The sequence below is a fragment of the Podarcis vaucheri genome, assembly GCF_965113315.1.
Source record: "Podarcis vaucheri genome assembly, chromosome: 5".
In the NCBI taxonomy this organism is placed as follows: Eukaryota; Metazoa; Chordata; class Lepidosauria; order Squamata; family Lacertidae; genus Podarcis; species Podarcis vaucheri.
Genome location: NC_138763.1, coordinates 58501315 through 58519009, shown reverse-complemented (window position 1 = coordinate 58519009; position 17695 = coordinate 58501315). Strand labels below are relative to the sequence as shown.

Below are 17695 nucleotides of genomic sequence, written 5' to 3'. Positions count from 1 at the left end.
GTCCTGTACGATTGTGACTCTTTCCTCGTTTTCCCAGCTACCCACTGGTAAGACTAATTGCTGTTGTAGGCTACACAGTGGTGAACAAGGGTCACTTCATTGATTAATATGATTCTTGCTCCCTTGGCACATCTTTGAATCTGGTTTAGTTGCATTCTGTTTGAACAGTAATGCTGCTAAGTGGAGAGTAACTGAGGTTCAAAGTCCGGAAATGTAAGTTATACCCTTCAGAGTCCTAAATACTGGTAATTAATATAAAGCACATGAACCTACACATCTAAGAAATTAAAGAATTCTGCAGATGTTTGTCAAAGAATCATCAAATTGCCTGTGCTTCTGGAAACTAAAAGAAGCACACAATATTTATATTTACAAGTTTTGTTACATCTGCTGTAAGAAAGCAAAAGTCCAGGAGAGGCAGCTTCACATGGGAAAGGTTTTTTTGTCATTATTTAAAAAAGTTTTCCACTTAAAATACAATAAAAGCCAAACTAATCTTAAAGGAAAGGAAAGAAACCAAAAAAAGAGAAAAAGAAAGAAGGAGGGGTGAGTATATTAATACAAAGCTTCTTATATCTTTATTCCACACACAGAAGAGTGAACTTTTGCCCAGCTCTCACCTGGAAATCTATGCTATGAATCTAGGATTCCTTCCAATGGTGAAGGAAAATTCAACCATTTCATTTTCCTTCACCATTACCACCATAAGAAAACAGGCTCGAGATGGCCTTTATCTGTTATTCACTTATTTTGCTTATTTGATTTGTATCACTTTTGGATTAGAGCCCCCAAAGCAGCTCAAGATGCTCACACTACAGAAGGAGTCATTATGATGGTGTGTATTTGTCTTCCTCCTTCCCTTTCTTGGTATTCTCACAAAGAGCAGTTGGTCTTATATGGCCATGGTAAACATGAGAATAGGGCAGTCTAGACAAATCTGAGCTGGGTGTGTAACAGTATTTATTCCTGACTTCCTCCCTCTCTTAAAGGAGATAACAAAAACATGTGAATTCTGAACAAAATCCAAACCTTCCAATGCAGACTTTTCCAGACAGCAAGAGAAACTGAGCAAGGACACATCCAAGGATCTCTGCTCTTTGACAAAATGATTGTCTACTCCTTGATACTAAGAAAAGGAATAAAAATGTAGCTTCCAGAGCTTGCAGATACACCAAATTGAGCATGCCATCCCTTAACTTTCATAAGATTGCTCTGTATTCTGAAAGAAGCCGATTATCGCAGAACTCAGCTGAAAGGATGAGTGAAAAAGTTGTGATTGGCAACACAGGGTGGAATTCAACTAAATTTGACCAGTTGAAATGAGTGAATATAGATAGGTTAGGTCCATTAATTTCAATATGCATCAACAACTGGGCATGCCTCCAATTTTTGTACAGTTGTACCAAAGTTCTTAACCCGAGGTACTATTTCTGGGTTAGCGGAGTCTGTAACCTGAAGCGTCTGTAACCTGAAGCGTCTGTAACCGAGGTACCACTGTACTCAATCTGTTGTTGCGACCTTTGGTTTCTACTTTACCTTGGTCATAATTATTAGCACAACTGTTTCTGGCAAAACTAGTTTGTGACATCTGCTTCTCGAAGTGCAGTGAAAAACAACACCTTTTTAAAAAAGACATTCTGTGTCTCTGAGGATGCCTCTGAGCAGTTTCCTAGTGGAAAGTGGCTTTGCCTCTCATTGTAAAAGTTATACCTGGCCTTCATGGGGGTACTTTCTTAGCAACCGCTCCACTGGAAAGATCATGGATACTCTCACTGTGATTACACCATGGTAAGCAGTTTAGATATTACAACTGGGGCAGAGATCATTCACCATGGGTGGCTTGTTCTTTGCAGCTTGTTGTGATGAAAAAACATATGATTTTGATCAATGGGATAGGATTTTGTTATTTATTCAATTTATTTAGAAAATTTCTTAATCACTTTATACTCAAAATAATCTCAAAGTACTATACAGAAAATAGAGATCAAATACAGTGGAACAGGATTTCAGAACATTTTGCAAATGTAGATGTAAATAATTTCTGTGTTATTTTCTAAAATGAGTTTGAAAAGGACTAATTTTTTTTGCAAAAAGATAGTATTCAAGAATTATAACAACTCAAAATAGTCATTTAAAGGATGCTGTCAGAATTGCAAGCAGCTTATCTAGCTGACTTAACTTTAGAACCATCTGATATGTAATACATGTCACTTGTATAAAGTAAAATCTTACAATGCCATGCCCAGTGGCACAATCTAGAGAAGTTTAAAGTGTTTGTAGAGAGGGACGCAGGTGGCGCTGTGGTCTAAACCACAGAGCCTAGGGTTTGCCTATCAGAAGGTCAGCGGTTCAAATCCTTGCGACAGGGTAAGCTCCCATTGCTCGGTCCCTGCTCCTGCCAACCTAGCAGTTCAAAAGCATGTCAAGTGCAAGTAGATAAATAGGTACTGCTCTGGAGGGAAGTTAAACGGCGTTTCCATCTGCTGCTCTGGTTTCGCCAGAAGCGGCTTAGTCATGCTGGCCACATGACCTGGAAAAACTGTCTGCGGACAAATGCCAGCTCCCTCGGCCTGTGAAGCAAGATGAGCGCCGCAACCCCAGAGTCGTCAGCGACTGGACTTAATGGTCAGGTGTCCCTTTACCTTTAGAGAGTATGAACAATAAGTAGATTATATCATAGAGCCCATCTTTAATGGTCAGTGTGAACATCTTTATAATTAGGTAGGAAACATTGTCTATTGTCCCTCAAGGCTGAAAAAGCCAAACTTCTCTTCAATATATTTCAAGTCAGGTAAAGAAAAAGTCCCAATTTCAATCCGGAACATGTTATGACATTTCTTTCCACTTAAAAGGTGAACAAAGAATGAAATATCATGCCAGTTGTCTAGCTTAGTTTCCACAAAGTACCCTTCATAAGAGCTCCAAATCCTGCTCTTACTATAACAAGTATTAGAGGGGTGTTTTTTTCCATAGGAGTTTTATATGAAAAAAATAATAGCTTGGAGGAGTAAACATCACTTTGTGACAGGCTTTAGTGCTTTACTGCTTACTGGGCTTCAAGCCTGGAAGGATTTAAAAATCATTATACTTTAAGGGAAAGTTGAAGAGAAAAGAGGGAAGGGCAGGGGCTGTTCCAGCCAGCTGTTGTGATTTAGGAAAACACTTATATCAACCAAAAGAAAAGTAACTGAGATTGAGAGAGTCAGACAGCCTAGAAATAGCCATACCCAACAAGATTAGGACAAAATTAGAGCCCCAGTCTGGGTGAGCTTACTTCTCTAATACTACAAACATTAATAAAGACAAATCTTTGATCTTAGTGGATTGGGTTTTTTAAAAAAATCATCCTCCAAAACCTTTTATTACAAAACATTGTTCTACAGTTTTTGATTGATTGCTTTGCAATATAAGTGGATGGTGTAGCATGTAATAATGCTTTGGCAAATAGACACACAATGCAGCTGCCAGTTTTATTCTTTATGTTTATTTTTTGTAAAGGAAAGTTTCTTGTTCTAAAGAATCAATTTTGTGTGTGGTGCGTTTCCATATTTAATGTACAAGGAAAACTTGTCACCCAGGATTACAACAATGTTGTAGTTCAGAGGTTTTCAACCTTTTTGGATCCACGGCTCCCTTGACCAGCTATATTTTTTATGCAGCACACCTGTGGGGCTCAGGAGCCCAGTTATGTCACCCCTTGCCTACAGAGCCAGCAGCCCCTCATCACTTTTCGAACTCCCTCCCTTGTGATGTGTTCCCTCCTCTCCCCTCTCCTTGGGCATCCTCCAGGCAGCCACTGCTGCCACCCCTGGTCTCTGAGACCCCTGGTCCACAGAGAGGTGCCTCCTCACTGCCCCACAGGGGCCTGGGAAGCACCCACTGGCCAGCCGCAGAGTCACTATTTGCCTGTGGAGCTTGTAGCCAGGGCTGCTGCAACAAACAGCCACTCAAGCCTTTGGGAGGCAGAGATGCGAGTGGACATCAGAGAGAGGGAAGAAAAGAGGGCTTGAAGCCAGTGTTATCCATCATATACGTAGCCGGGTGGACAGCTGCCCCCCTAGATCAAGTAAAACAATAGAAATATTTAACTAACTGACCAGTCACACTGGTTCTACCCTCCCTAACAAATGTCCTGCCCCCCCCCACAAAGTCCTGCCTCCCCTAACAATAATCCTGGCTACGCCCATGCTGCCCACGGCACCCCTGAACAGCATTTAAGGCACCCCAGGGTGCCATGGCACACTGATTGAAAACCACTTTTGTAGTTAATTCATTTCTGTAGAATACTTTGTGGTACCTGTAAATAGCATAATATTTTCCTCTTTGTCTCGTTCCTTAGGGAAGTCTTTGCTTTATTTAGAGATGTAAAGGCCCGGGGTAGGGGCAGAACAGGATCCATCCCAATTTTTTTCGGTTTTCCCCCCAGGCCTTCGTATCTGTAGCTTTATTTAAGTAATAAAACTGTTTCAGCAGCATTATGGGAAGTACCTATTTTTTCCTCTCTCTCAAACCCAAGAGTTTGTGGGTGTGCATAGGTGTGGGTGTATGCATGAACCAGAATCAGCCTATTCTCCACTTAATGATTAAAAAACATAATGATTTTTTAAATAACCACCTTGTACCTTATATTTTATAAGGTAATTTAAAATAACTATTTTCTTTCATAATGTGTGATTTCTGATACTCCACATGCTGGATGCATAACTTACATATCTATGTACCCTTATGTTCTAGTGTCTTCCTTTCCCCTTCCTCAAGTTTCTTATGCAAGCTGCAAGTTTACTAGGTGTATATTTTAGCAATAGATTCTGTCAAAATAGAAATAGTCTGCTTCATCTCAGCTAGGAGGAAGAGTCATATAGCTGGAGAAATGATAGATTTTGACCACAACTCAGTGATGTATGAAAAACGTAAGCATTTATTCTACTAGTAAAATGTTCCATGTGTGTTATGAAAGATATTGGAAGTAGATTCTCTTGTATTCACATGTCCCTTCTATGCCTGATTTAGATCACAACCTAAAAAATAACAATAGTGCAACTATTCTGTGCTACAACTTACTGCTATACCCATGTGATGAGGCAACACATTAGCAATAGAAGAGGACCAGTATACAGTGGTACCTCTGGTTAAGAACTTAATTCGTTCTGGAGATCCGTTCTTAACCTGAAACTGTTCTTAACCTGAGATTAACTTTAGCTAATGGGGCCTCCTGCTGCCACCGCACAATTTCTGTTATCATCCTGACGTAAAGTTCTTAACCCAAGGTACTACTTCTGGGTTAGTGGAGTCTGTAACCTGAAGCGTTTGTAACCCGAAGCGTTTGTAACCCGAGGTGCCACTGTAATAAGAAACTTTATTGCTTCTATTTGTATTGAAAAGAGGTGTCAAGTGGCCATCACAAAGCAAAAAATCTGGTTTATCATATATATGAAGACAAAACTGTTTTGAGACACTGAAATTATGTGCTGTATGTTTGACAGCAAGTAACATGCTATTACATTTGAGGCCAACTTTTCAGGATCTGTTGTGAGCAAAATACTTTTTCTCATTTCTTACAGAAATTCTCTTTTTAGTAGCCACATACAGTTTTAATTATATGCCCTTCTGTAAAAATGTTAAAAGCAAGAAAAAGACACAGTATTTCAGACACCAAGGCTGGATCTGGACACATCAAAGAAGCGTTTCAGTTCAGAGCATTGTAAATTTAAACAGGGAAAACAGGTAGAGAAAATAGGACTCCATGTCACCATCTGGTGGCACAATGTTATATCACGCATACAACACACATAAATAGCTTTTTCTTTACCAGTCTAGCTGAGTCCCAAGTAAGAAGCTGTTGGTCAATGGAGTGTTTCTTTTTATTGGATGCATTTTTACATCAGCTACTGCAAGTCTACACAGAGTACTGTTACAAGCAGCAGAAAATGAACAAAAGTGGGCAACCTCTATCATCAGGTCAGCAAAAGCATAGGTAGGAAAAATAATGCCTTTTGGTTGTGTGTGTGTGTTCAGATACATATAGCAAAGAATTGAAGCACGTTGCTATTTGCTAACTGAACCTTTGACAGACTCATTTAAGTGGTCTCTTCTTCCCAAGGTTCCCCTCAAGAGCTTCTTTCTTTCAGCTAATGACAAAATAGATTGAAACACCACAGGAAATAATTTCTAAAATCCTGTGCTTTGAGCCTTTAGGCAGTTTTTCGGTTGTTGGAAGCATTTAGGAAGTTTCTATGAATGTTGGAGCCTTCCCTTCTAAACAAGGAAATGAATAAAATTTGTCAGAATGGCTGCAGCTGTGCTACTTGCTGAGAGCACTGAAATGGGCTTAGTGATTATGACCAGTTCATTGGGGCTTTTCGTATCATAGCCTGACTCCAGAAGTGGGAAGGCTCTGGATAAAAGGCTTCCTAAGGCCTTTTGAAAATTATAACTTTCCTATGGGCATAATGTTGTCTTCTTCCTGTCTGTATTCCTGGCACATCTTGTAGAAAGGTTAGTTTCTGTGATGCATTTGGTTTGCAGACTGCTCTGGGCTGATGTGGAGCTGAAATTATGTATAAATTGCATAAAACAGTATTGCATCATTTCTCTCTTCATTGAAAGAACTGTATCACATTGACACATAGCAAAATGCCCTTTGTTCAAATAATTGGTGGATGCATATGTGTCAGCATTTATCAGAAATGTATATTACCTGGGCCTTTACTTAAGAGTGAAAAAAAATCTGGTACTTGGACTAAATGATTCTCTGTGAGGTAGGTGTTCGTGTCTCTCCCTCAATCCACCATCCATAGATAGATAGATAGAGATATAATTCTTGCTAAATGTAATTACAGTGAAACCTTGTTTCTCTAATGGCCTAGTTGTCGAACAAATCAGCTCCCGAACGCCACAAACCCAGACGTAAGTGTTCCGGTTTGTGAACGTTTTTCAGAAGCCGAACGTCCAACACAGCTTCCGTTTGAGTGCTGGAAGCTCCTGCAGCCAATCGGAAGCCATGCCTTGGTTTTTGAATGGTTTCGGGAGTTGAACAGACTCCTGGAACGGATTAAATTGGAGAACCAAGGTACCACTGTAATATTATACTATAAGTGTCCCTGTTTAACGAAGTATTGTAGAGGAACTACTGCTTATGAGCCATTTTAGATTATAGTTCGGATACCCAACTTCAAATTACATGTCTTATGGTCATAAATATGAAGGTCACATAAAAACCAGTTTCCTCTTCCAAATGCATATGCATGGAGGATTAGGAAAATATTATGCTTCTGCTCACATATATTTGGAAACATACATGCCACAATTGACACATGAAGGACTAGCTCAAGCTGTATCACTATGTTAAGTGAAAGTATGCTCCCTCCACACATCTTTTTAATGCTGAGGTTGTGGAGGGGATAGCACTGTGTTTACTCCTCTAGAGTTTACTTGACAGAAGCTCCTTTCCCCGTTTTTTAAAATGAAGGAAGCAAGATAGAGAGACACAGTTGGAAAACAGCAGATAATGGTTCATCCATGTCTCTTTCCAAGGCTTCCACTTGAATATTCCACTGTATTCTAGCACTTCTTATATCCCAAATGGTAGTGTTGTGCCAGCCCATGTGCACTTTCTCCTTTACAACTGATTGAAGGTGCATGTAATTTATTTGGGAATCTTAATTCGCACACAAGATGCTTCAGAAAAAGTGGGCCTCTGACTCTGGATAAAATATGTTTGTGTGCTTAAACTTTCATGTACATATAGACTATATATTTTCCCCTATTCTATTCTCTGATCATGTTTCTGCCTCTCCGTTTGTGTTGCAAGATTAGAATGACTGAAATTTAGTTTAGCCATGTGTGCATGTGTTAATTGAGAGTAACCTTAGGGTATATGGCTAGAGTTCTTAGGTTGATAGGTGATGGATTTTATTAGGGCAATAAAATATAGAAAACCATTAAGGGAAAATGGCTTACTACATCAGCGTAGTTCCACATGATTTATATCTTCATAACCTTAGGCACATCTGAAATATTTTCATCTGCTTCAGTATACATTATTAGATAAATCTATAGTGTGGTCTCACCTACATCAGAATTGACTTTCATTTTCTGTGAGTGTAAAAGACAGCAGGGGTGAAAATCAAAGATTTTATTGTCATTACATTTTAGCATTTTAAACTGTAGCTAATCTATTATTACCCTTTTGGAAGCAGCAGCAGCAATTACACAAACAATGCCATTTACCAATAATGAGAGTTAAGAGGTAACCACCATACACACCTGAGAATATTTGCACTCCATTTAAGACTGGTATCAACTTGTGCCAAAACCACAAGGTTAGTAGCTCAAGACACAACATACTTATTCACCTTTTTATGTCTATTTGTATACTTTTTGGTAGAGCTTTTGACCATGTAGTTGTTTTGTTTCCAACTTTCAGTCCTGCATGCAGGATTTACTTACAAGTGACACTGAGCCATTCCATTGCATGAAATATTCCTGAAAGGGATTTAATCTGAATTGTGTCTATATGATTGGCACTATCTGACATCTGTTGATGTGAATTTCAGATATACAGATGAAAAAGGTAAACCGGGTGTGCAGTGCTGCAAAGGACTGTCAGTATCTTAGCCTGAAGACCTAGGCTTATGTTGTTATAGGCTGATAACTGGTAACTGATTCACATTTCCCATGCTCAAACACTGCATGGGAAACCTAACCTGCATAGCTTGTGGAAGATGTATTGTAGACAATTCCATATGTGAAAAACTGAGGAATATAATTTCAGAAAAGTAATCATTTTAAGAGGAATTGTTCTGAAGAGTGTGATACTATCAGATCATCAGAAAAGTGAAGAGAGCATAACGATAGCTGGCTTTTTGTGTAATTGTGTAGCTCAAAGACTACAGGTCACCCAAGATGCAGGGTCTTGTCCCCCCCCCATTGGCCTATGAACTGCTGAACTACCAGCAATAGTAATGTATAGTATTATAAACTAATCCTTTGTTGTACTGGAATGTAAATTTTCAGTAACTACTGTGTATGGAAAATCCAACCCTAAAAATGGTTTCAGTGGACTGAGAGAGAGGAAATGGGCAACAGGGAATAGCATATTTTGTTAGATGGATGGTGGTTGTGCTGAACTGTGGTAGTTAATAAATGTATTTACGGCTGAGGTCGCATTGCTATCAAAGAACATAACTTTATAAAATTCTAAGAATATATTAATAAATACAATCCAGTGGCTCTGGAATTTAAGACCCTTAGAGATCAATGGACTTGTTATTAAAGTTAATTGATTTCAAGGGGTCTTCCGTGCCCAGGGGCTTCCCTAGTAAAACATTGCCAGCATCCCCTATGTCTTTTCTAATTGAGAGAAAGTCCCTACAGAATCTACGGTACATATGGGATTGCAGTTTCAGTTATCATGACAGTAACACTGGGCCACATAATTTTGTGTCAGGAAAGGTGAAAAACATGGGGTACTGATGACAGAAACTTTCAGGTTTCTTGAGCTTGTTGTAGTGCTTTGGAAGTTGGCATTGTGTCTGGACATGGAAAGCAAGGAGGCAAGGTTTGGGAGGAAAAGCCAAAAGACACTCTTTCCTTGCTGGGCTTCAGTTCCCCATGAGTTGTTTGCATTGTCTCCTGAGCAAAGGGAACAGTGCCAAGCTTGTCGGAGCTGGTGTGCCCGGGCAGTGGGAGAACATATTTAAATTACTGCTCTAGCCCTATGACAAACCTGTAAACCTGTAAAAATCCTGTTTCCTGCATTGGTTCCAGTGGTTGTCAATATTGACAACAGAATCTCTGTAAAAGGTACAGGTAATGGCTGTCATTATAATTCCAGGAACTGGTTACAACCCTGCGTCTAAATACTGCAGCCGGAAATTATCTTTGTACATATATACATCTCAATTAATGTGAGTACTGTAGTACATTCTGTCTTTGCCCTTGTGGATATAGTTGGGATCTGCCTGTCAACAACAGTAATTTTTATCTTGTTTAAAAATATTCCTTTGTCACACACAAACAGCACTTAAAATAATCTCCGCCTGGGAGAGGCACTTTTTGCAAATAATAATTTGTTGCAAACTGCATTATCTATTTTGCTAGTCCCTGTTCCCCTCCCACCCCTCATTGAACTAATCCTACACAATGCAGCACCACAGTTCTATTTAAGACAAAATCTAATTTTCTTTGATGGCACATTAAGATAATGCCTGTCAAGGATATTTTAAAGCTGTGCTATAGAGAAAGATTGCAGTCCTGTACTCAGTTACTGACACTTAATTCCCACTGCTTTCAGAGGGATTTAAATGTGTGGGACTGAGTGCAAGATTACTGGCTAAGATGCAAAACACAGATAATCTTCGGTAACTGTTTCTCTTGGGCTTCTGGAAGTGCAAGAACTGTACTTTACATTTCTGCTGAAGCGTATAGGCTGGGTCTGTCCAAACCCATCCATGCATATGAGACACCAAGTTGCAGTGCCATGTTCTCAGTTTTGGTTGAGATTTGAGAACCCATTCATTCATACATTCTTGTTCACGGCAGTGCCCCCAAACCTGCAATTCCAAATACCCATGAATTGTATTAACAAAGATGAAAAAAATACTATCAGCAAATACTTATTAAAATTAAAGATGCTATAGTGTTATGCTGGTGTGTTTCTTTAGAAGCTTAGCTGACACGTGTGTTTATTTCCTGATCATCAGAATTAATACTTGGTAACGTGTGGACATTGAATAAGCCTCCCTGCAAATTATTACATACAAATTAGGATGAATTAGGCCATGTGAAAATGACTTTGATCTTACATGCAGTCTTATGCATTGCCTTGCACTTGGAATTATCATCATCATCATCATCATCATCATTATTTGTTAAATTTGTATGCTACCCTATACCTGTGGATCTCAAGGACCTGTAGATCTCCAGATTAGCAGCTTGGGGGGCATCAGCCTCTTACTTTGAGCAGCCTTTAAGCAGGGGTGGGGGGAACTATTTGAGACTAAAGTATTCAGTCTAGTTGTGAATTTACCATTGACCATTCTGATTTAAGCTACTGGGGAGTATGTGTTTGGGACTTAACTCACAAATAATTCCATACGACACTACCAGACTCAGCCATCATCACAGCACAAAGCAATCCTTTTGGAGCATTGCCTTATTTTCGTATCCAGTGTATTGGATTAAGCAACAGGTAAATAGCCATGTCCTAAAGCAAAACCAATCAGTATGTAAGTCTTGAAAGTGGTTGGCTATCAGCTGAGGAGAAAAATTGGTCTGGTTTGCAAAGAGAAAGGGAATGCTATAAGTAGATGACGCTAAAATGGACATTTAGTCGGAGCTTAAAATAATCTTCTAGCTGGTAGCAGATATTAAGTTCCAAGGGTTCTGTGTGACTGCACACTGGACTACATGTTTTAAAGTTGTACTCTACTTCTCTTTGTGCCTTTGCTTGTTTCCTCAATTGGTTTACATTCATGCTGTTTGGTTTGCACTGAAACAAAGCTGTTGGTGGAAAGTGTTCATTTTATACCACTTTAGGTGGAGAAGATTGTTTACAGCATGTTAAATAAAACAAACATAGACAGTTCCATATTACCTTCAGCTATGTTAATGGGGGGGGGCATTATAGTGTATTCACAGTTTTTTTTACCACAAGCTGAGAAGCTAAGCTTGATTTTCCCTCTTCCCCCTACTCCCACCAGCAAACCAGAATCAGTTTTTATGCTTAGGGAGAGATAATTAAGTTCTAGCTTCAAGCATATTGGTTGGATCCAGAGAAAAGGCTGTAGAAGTGGATTGGCAGAAGCTGACTTTTCTGTTCCCTCCTGAACCTGACAGCTCCCCCCCCCAAAAAAAAAAAGAACTTCTTCCAAGGTTCAGGGGACACTTACTGAATGCAATGGGCCTGTTGCACAGGAGGCTGAATGGGAAAGGGGACTTCCAGAAAGATGTGAACATAGCTTCCACTCGTGGGAGTTGCCTCCAATTTTCAGGTGTTCCCTTCAGCCTGACCCATTCAGTGGGGTCCTTTGGCCCTAGAGAGAGGAAGTTCTGGTGGAGGAAAGTCATCTTCCACAAGTCTTCTTCTCCAGGCTTTTCTCTGGATTGAATCCATCACAATGAGGCTGAAATCTTAGCTGCAGCCAACATTATTTTCCTTTTTAATGAATAAAGGAGGAGAAATTGTGGGTTGTAAAATCTTTGGTAACATTTTTTTTTTAACCATGGCAATTTGATATTCTGTTTGTTGCCTCTTCTCTGCCTTCCTAGCATTCAGACCACAAAAAAGAACTTCTCTTCCTTTAAGGACTCTGAAGGTGAACAACAGTTCAGCAAGCACAAGATGGTTTCTCCCCTCCTTCCAATACTGAAACATAATGAAAGAAGCCACACCTGTGGAACTTCGGTCTAATCATTAGCTATGTGGAAAACCCATTCCTCTTTCTCCCCCTCTCTTCCTGTCTTGCCCTACTTTATCAAGCCAACACCTGCCTCATGATTGCCATTTTTGCACATTGTTACTCTTCAGATGTTTGGCAGATTGAATAAAATTTGGCCATGGAATGGTTTAATGTTAATACTGATCTGGTGCTGCTATTAGCCATATGGATGTAAGGATCATGAGATCATGTCTGCTTCAAATTATACTCCATTTATTATTCCTTTATTATTGTTGTTATGCTAGAGTAGAATTTGCTGGGAAAGCTATTATCAGCTTCTTGAACTGCTGAAAATTGTTTCCCTTATCTTTATATATGTCAAAAAGACCACATGCAGTTGGAACCAGTTCCTTTCTGGTTTTAACCAACAGAACCACTCAATCTAGGTCAGAATAAATGTCATAACATGACAAATATGTCCTGCATTTAAGCTATAATCCTAGGTACAATTAAGTAGTTAAAATCTTATTGAAACAAAGAGATGCAGATAATGGAACTGGGCATACTATTAGAGCCCTATATATTTTTTCCTACTATGGCGAGATTAAGTGAGGGATTCTGAATTTTCACTATGCTGTTATAAAGCCTACTATTATTATCTTACAGATAAACAATAGTATAGAATAGTGATTTTACAATCCATTGGATTCAGCTTACTCAAAACACACTTAAAGATTGACTCGAGGGAGAAAATAGCTACATTCAATAGAACATCCAAACTCCTTCAGAATAAACTGCACAAGCAGATAACGGGTAGGTTAGTCTTATTTCCCCTTTTTCTGATCCTCCTATCTGAAAAGAATATCACAGGCAGATGCAGTTTGGGGAGAGGAATAGAATAGGGTACAGGTATCATCCTTTATAAATATGTAGAGCAAGTGGGGGCTTGCAACAAAATGCTGTGCTGGGTTTCCTGTTCTTCTTCGTATGGCTTCCTTAGTTCCACCTCATTATCCCTATGACACTGTGGGCCACAGGATCCTTACTAATATTTTCTACCACTTCTTGTGCGGGGGGGGGGGGCTGCCTGCCCTCTTGAATATTCCCACTTTGCTCTGCCTTGCATTGGACCTCAAACATGATCATCTCAGTGGAGTCATAGAGAGGGCAGCAACCACATATACACCCCCCTTACAGCTGCTTTTCCTTCCTCCTCTCCCTCACACATCTTCCTTTCTTACTTCCTGACAGTCCAGTTCTGGTTCCTTGTGTGACCCCCACTCCCTAAGTCTTCTCTCCCTCCCACCCTGGGGATATCTAGTAAACTAAAGTCATGTGATAACGTTGCACTGCATGTTTACACTTCCTGTGCCACACTTTTTCATTGACTGTCTTTATGAGGAGGGGGAAACTTGCAACACAGTTATATCATAACTGTCCCCTTTCATGTTAACCACATAAAGTGGGCTCCATGACCTTGACACATTGCATGTGAATTTCAGGAAAGGGGGGGAGATGAAAAAGATAAAAATCAGTTAAAACTAACCATAAAATCAAATAGCTTACTTAAAATGCTTGCTGAGAGAAAAGCTCTTTGATATGTTTTGCTAGTTTAAAAAATACATTTTCCCTAGTTTCTAATCCTGCTTTGCAGAGTTTGCACAGACCATACTTTGCTCATTCAGACAAATACAGCAAACTATGGTTTGCTACTAAGTGGGCAAGAGTTGGTGTATCACAAACAGGATTGTGGTGTGGGAGGGGTGGGGAGGTAGGAAGCACACCTGAGGATCCTTAAAGGCTCACAAATTGAACTAGGGCAGTGTCTATCCCATGTTCTGTTGTAACCAATTATGTTAGTGGAGCCTAATTTTCAAAAGGAGTAATGGGACTTTGAAATCCTAGGGCTATTCAACCAGACCAGATGATCTAGCTGTTACAGATAGACCAGGAATCTGACCTCACTTTAAGGCTTAGTTTAATCTATAGTTTACATTTAGAACATACTCTAAAGACTCAAATGAAAAATGAATCTGAGTCTACAATTTGTTCTCCAGAAGAAGACTCCCAAGAGAATTCTCTTTCAATTGCCTCTGATGATTTTTATATTGAAGCACATTGAACCTTGCGTTTTTTATTCTCCTGGAATAAACTTTTCAGCGCCATCCTGAGCCTCACATCTCACCCCCCCCCTTCTCTTGGGTTTTTCTTTTGTTCACTCTCTCCCCTCTATCTTTTTTCATCTTCTAACACAGCAACATGCAAGTTTATGGTTAATGTTTTTGTTAATGGCTCCTCATGAAAAGGTGCATTTCCACAAGCATCTGGTGCTTTGCTTAATGAAAGTTCTCTTCTACCTGTACATATTGCTCAGGAACTGGAAGATCAAAGAATGCCTCTTTAGACTATCAGAAGGTAAATCTGTGTGTATTGGTGATCTTCCCTAGTCAAGCAGATTGTCAGTTTTGCTTTCTGTTCTGGAAATGCAGTAAGTAAACATGGTCCTTTAAATTAATTTTTTCTCCTAATGTTTGATTTTTCTCTTGAAACCAATTCTTCAGTGGCTAGAATGAATTATAAGAAATGGCATGACATTTGATGCTGAAATAGTTTTAAAATCTGTAGCGCATGATACATGTTTAATTATATTCCTCCAGTGACGGAAAACGAAACATGAGGAAATCATTCCCCCAAAATCTAAAAGTATTTGGATCCAATATTTTCCTTCATTTCTCTCTCTCCTATATTCTGCCCATCAAATAGGACTCAAAGGACAGAAATTTATAAATAGTAGGACCTTGGAATCCCAAATTTGAGGGGAATATCCCAGGGTTGGATATGTCCAAAGCGAACCAAACTCTGAGGCTTCAGTTCCTTAGAAAGGTGTATTTTAGTCCAGGATGACATATTTGTTAATAAATCTCTCCCAAGTTTTCCATAAATGCCATGCAGATTGGGGGTAGGAGAAGAGGGGGAGTGTAATTCTGCGGCAGATAACTCTTCCAAAGATCCAAAGATCTTTCTGATGTTTCGTGGACTGTGTCTGTCTTCTGATAGCAGAAGAAAAAAATACATAGTCAATGGGTTACTCAAATTTAATTAATTAATTTCTAACCTCCCTTTTTTGCATCAAAAGAAGTTGTGTTCATGTCAAACCAAAGCTAAAGTTCAACCAAGGCTGTTTCCATCCATTCTAACACAGAACATTGCTCTAAGACCGTCATCCCTTCCCATCAGCTATCATTAGAGTGGGGAGCGGGGAGGAACTGTCTTTTTGAGGAGGAAGTGGTCCTAAGGTGGACACTGCCAGAGTCTGAATTAAGCAGGGTCAAAGCATGAGGAGAGGAGAAAGGGACTGGAGAGAGGCTGGTGGGCCTGCCATGAAGATGACCTGTGGGCAGTATCCAGCCCATGAGCCAGAGGTTCCCACTTTTGCATTAGATTGTAGCTGTTTCCTTCCCTTTTCAGCTGATTGCTAGCAACTGAACAGCCAGTTGTATGGCTCTACATTCCTTACTCTCTTCTCCCCAAAACAGCAGTTCATTTCATTGTGCCAGGGCAGACAGGGAGGACAATACACCTTCTATTCACAATACTTGATCATCAATTGCCTGGTGTCTTAGCTCCACTTAGTATTACATGCTCAAAGCAGTTTGCATGCATTATCTCAATAATCCTTAAAACAAACTGGTGAGCTAGCTAGCATTATTAGCCTATGCTGCAGATGAATTTATAAAACTTTGGTTCCATAAACCAGATGTGGTGAATATTTACACAGCTAAAAGCTGTGGCATGCATTTTATTTGTCTTGGTGGGTTTCATTTGTTATGTTCGTGGAATTAGCAAGGGTTCCTCTGCTGATCATCCATATTCTTTGTGATGCCTGAAATAAATGGAAATGTCACTTGGCTACGGTGGGAAAGCACAAAATGTGGTCTTCTCTGCATTTCTGCATTCCTTTAGTTGAAGACATGTCAATCCAGCACATATACCATTATTCCCATTTCACAGAAGGAAACTGATGTTAAAAAATAGTGAGTAATGATATAGCTAAGTTGGCATATATTAAACATTTATTTATTTTTTTAGTTCAGCAATGGATCATACTGTCTCTGGTAGTAGCATTCCCATTCCAAAAATTAATTTGTTGAGTTTAGGAACTGTTTATGTGAATATTGTTCTGGATCAGCAACTCCGTAGATAGTTATTGACATTTCTCTTCTCTCTCGTGTTGAGAACAGCAGGGAGTTGGATGTGGCACCACTAGAGGCTGGATCAGCAGCATTGTTCATGGTTATAGCCACTGTGGATTTAAATCAGCATTTAGTAATTATTCTTTGTACTGCTCTTTGCTTGTTTTATGGCTTGGTATTTCCTTAGTTGTTGTTAATTTACCTATCCTAGCTAATAAATAATAAGCATTCCTTAGAGGTTTATGTGCATGGATGTGTGTGTGTGTGTGTGTATTTGCTTGTTTATTTATTGACTTTTAACATTTTATTACTCCGCTCATTTTCCCAGAAGGGATCCCAAAGCAATGTCCAATAAAATAACAATACAGTGGTGCCCCGCAAGACGAATGCCTCGCAAGACGGAAAACTCGCTAGATGAAAGAGTTTTCCGTTTTGGAGGTGCTTCGCAAAACGAATTTCCTATGGGCCTGCTTCGCAAGACGACAGTGTCTTGCGAGTTCCTGCTGGTTTTTTCCCTCCCCCCCTTTTTCTAGGCCGCTAATCCGCATATCAGCTGATCCGATCAGCAGATAAGCCGCTAATAGCGCTAATCCGCTAATCTGTCAATGGGCTTGCTTCGCAAGACGAAAAAACCGCTAGACGAAGAGAATCACAGAACGGATTCTTTTCGTCTTGCAAGGCACCACTGTACCAAAACCATTAAGGCATTAAAAGCAAAACAAATAACAATTCTGCATTAAAAATAAAGCTCAGAAAGTATTTTAAAAACCTGACAAGGCAGAGGCAGATAGGAAAGTTTTCACCTAGTGCCAAATTGGAGAGCATCATTTCTAGGGAGAAAGTTCCAGGATAATGGTTCCATAACCAAAAAGGCTCCATAACCAAAAACCAAATAACCCTTAGTTGTTACCCACCTTATTTCTACAGGACATCTGGGGAAATTACTGTATCATAATATAAATTTAGGTTCACGTGGGAAGATGAAGCTGTACAACTTCCCGTGTTACAAGCTGCATGTTGAATTGTTCTTGGAAGGGATTGGGAACTTGTGTTGCTCTTTAAAAACTGGTGTCATGTATCCCATATTCCCAAACTCATTTGGCAATCTAGCCACTGTGTTAC

General features: G+C 39.6%; 1 protein-coding gene across 8 annotated transcripts in view; it reads left to right on the top strand.

The window, feature by feature from the left end:
* Window positions 1-17695, top strand: part of CTBP2 (C-terminal binding protein 2) — a 212588-nt gene that overhangs the window by 154446 nt on the left and 40447 nt on the right. The gene's annotated exons all lie outside the window — the stretch shown is intronic.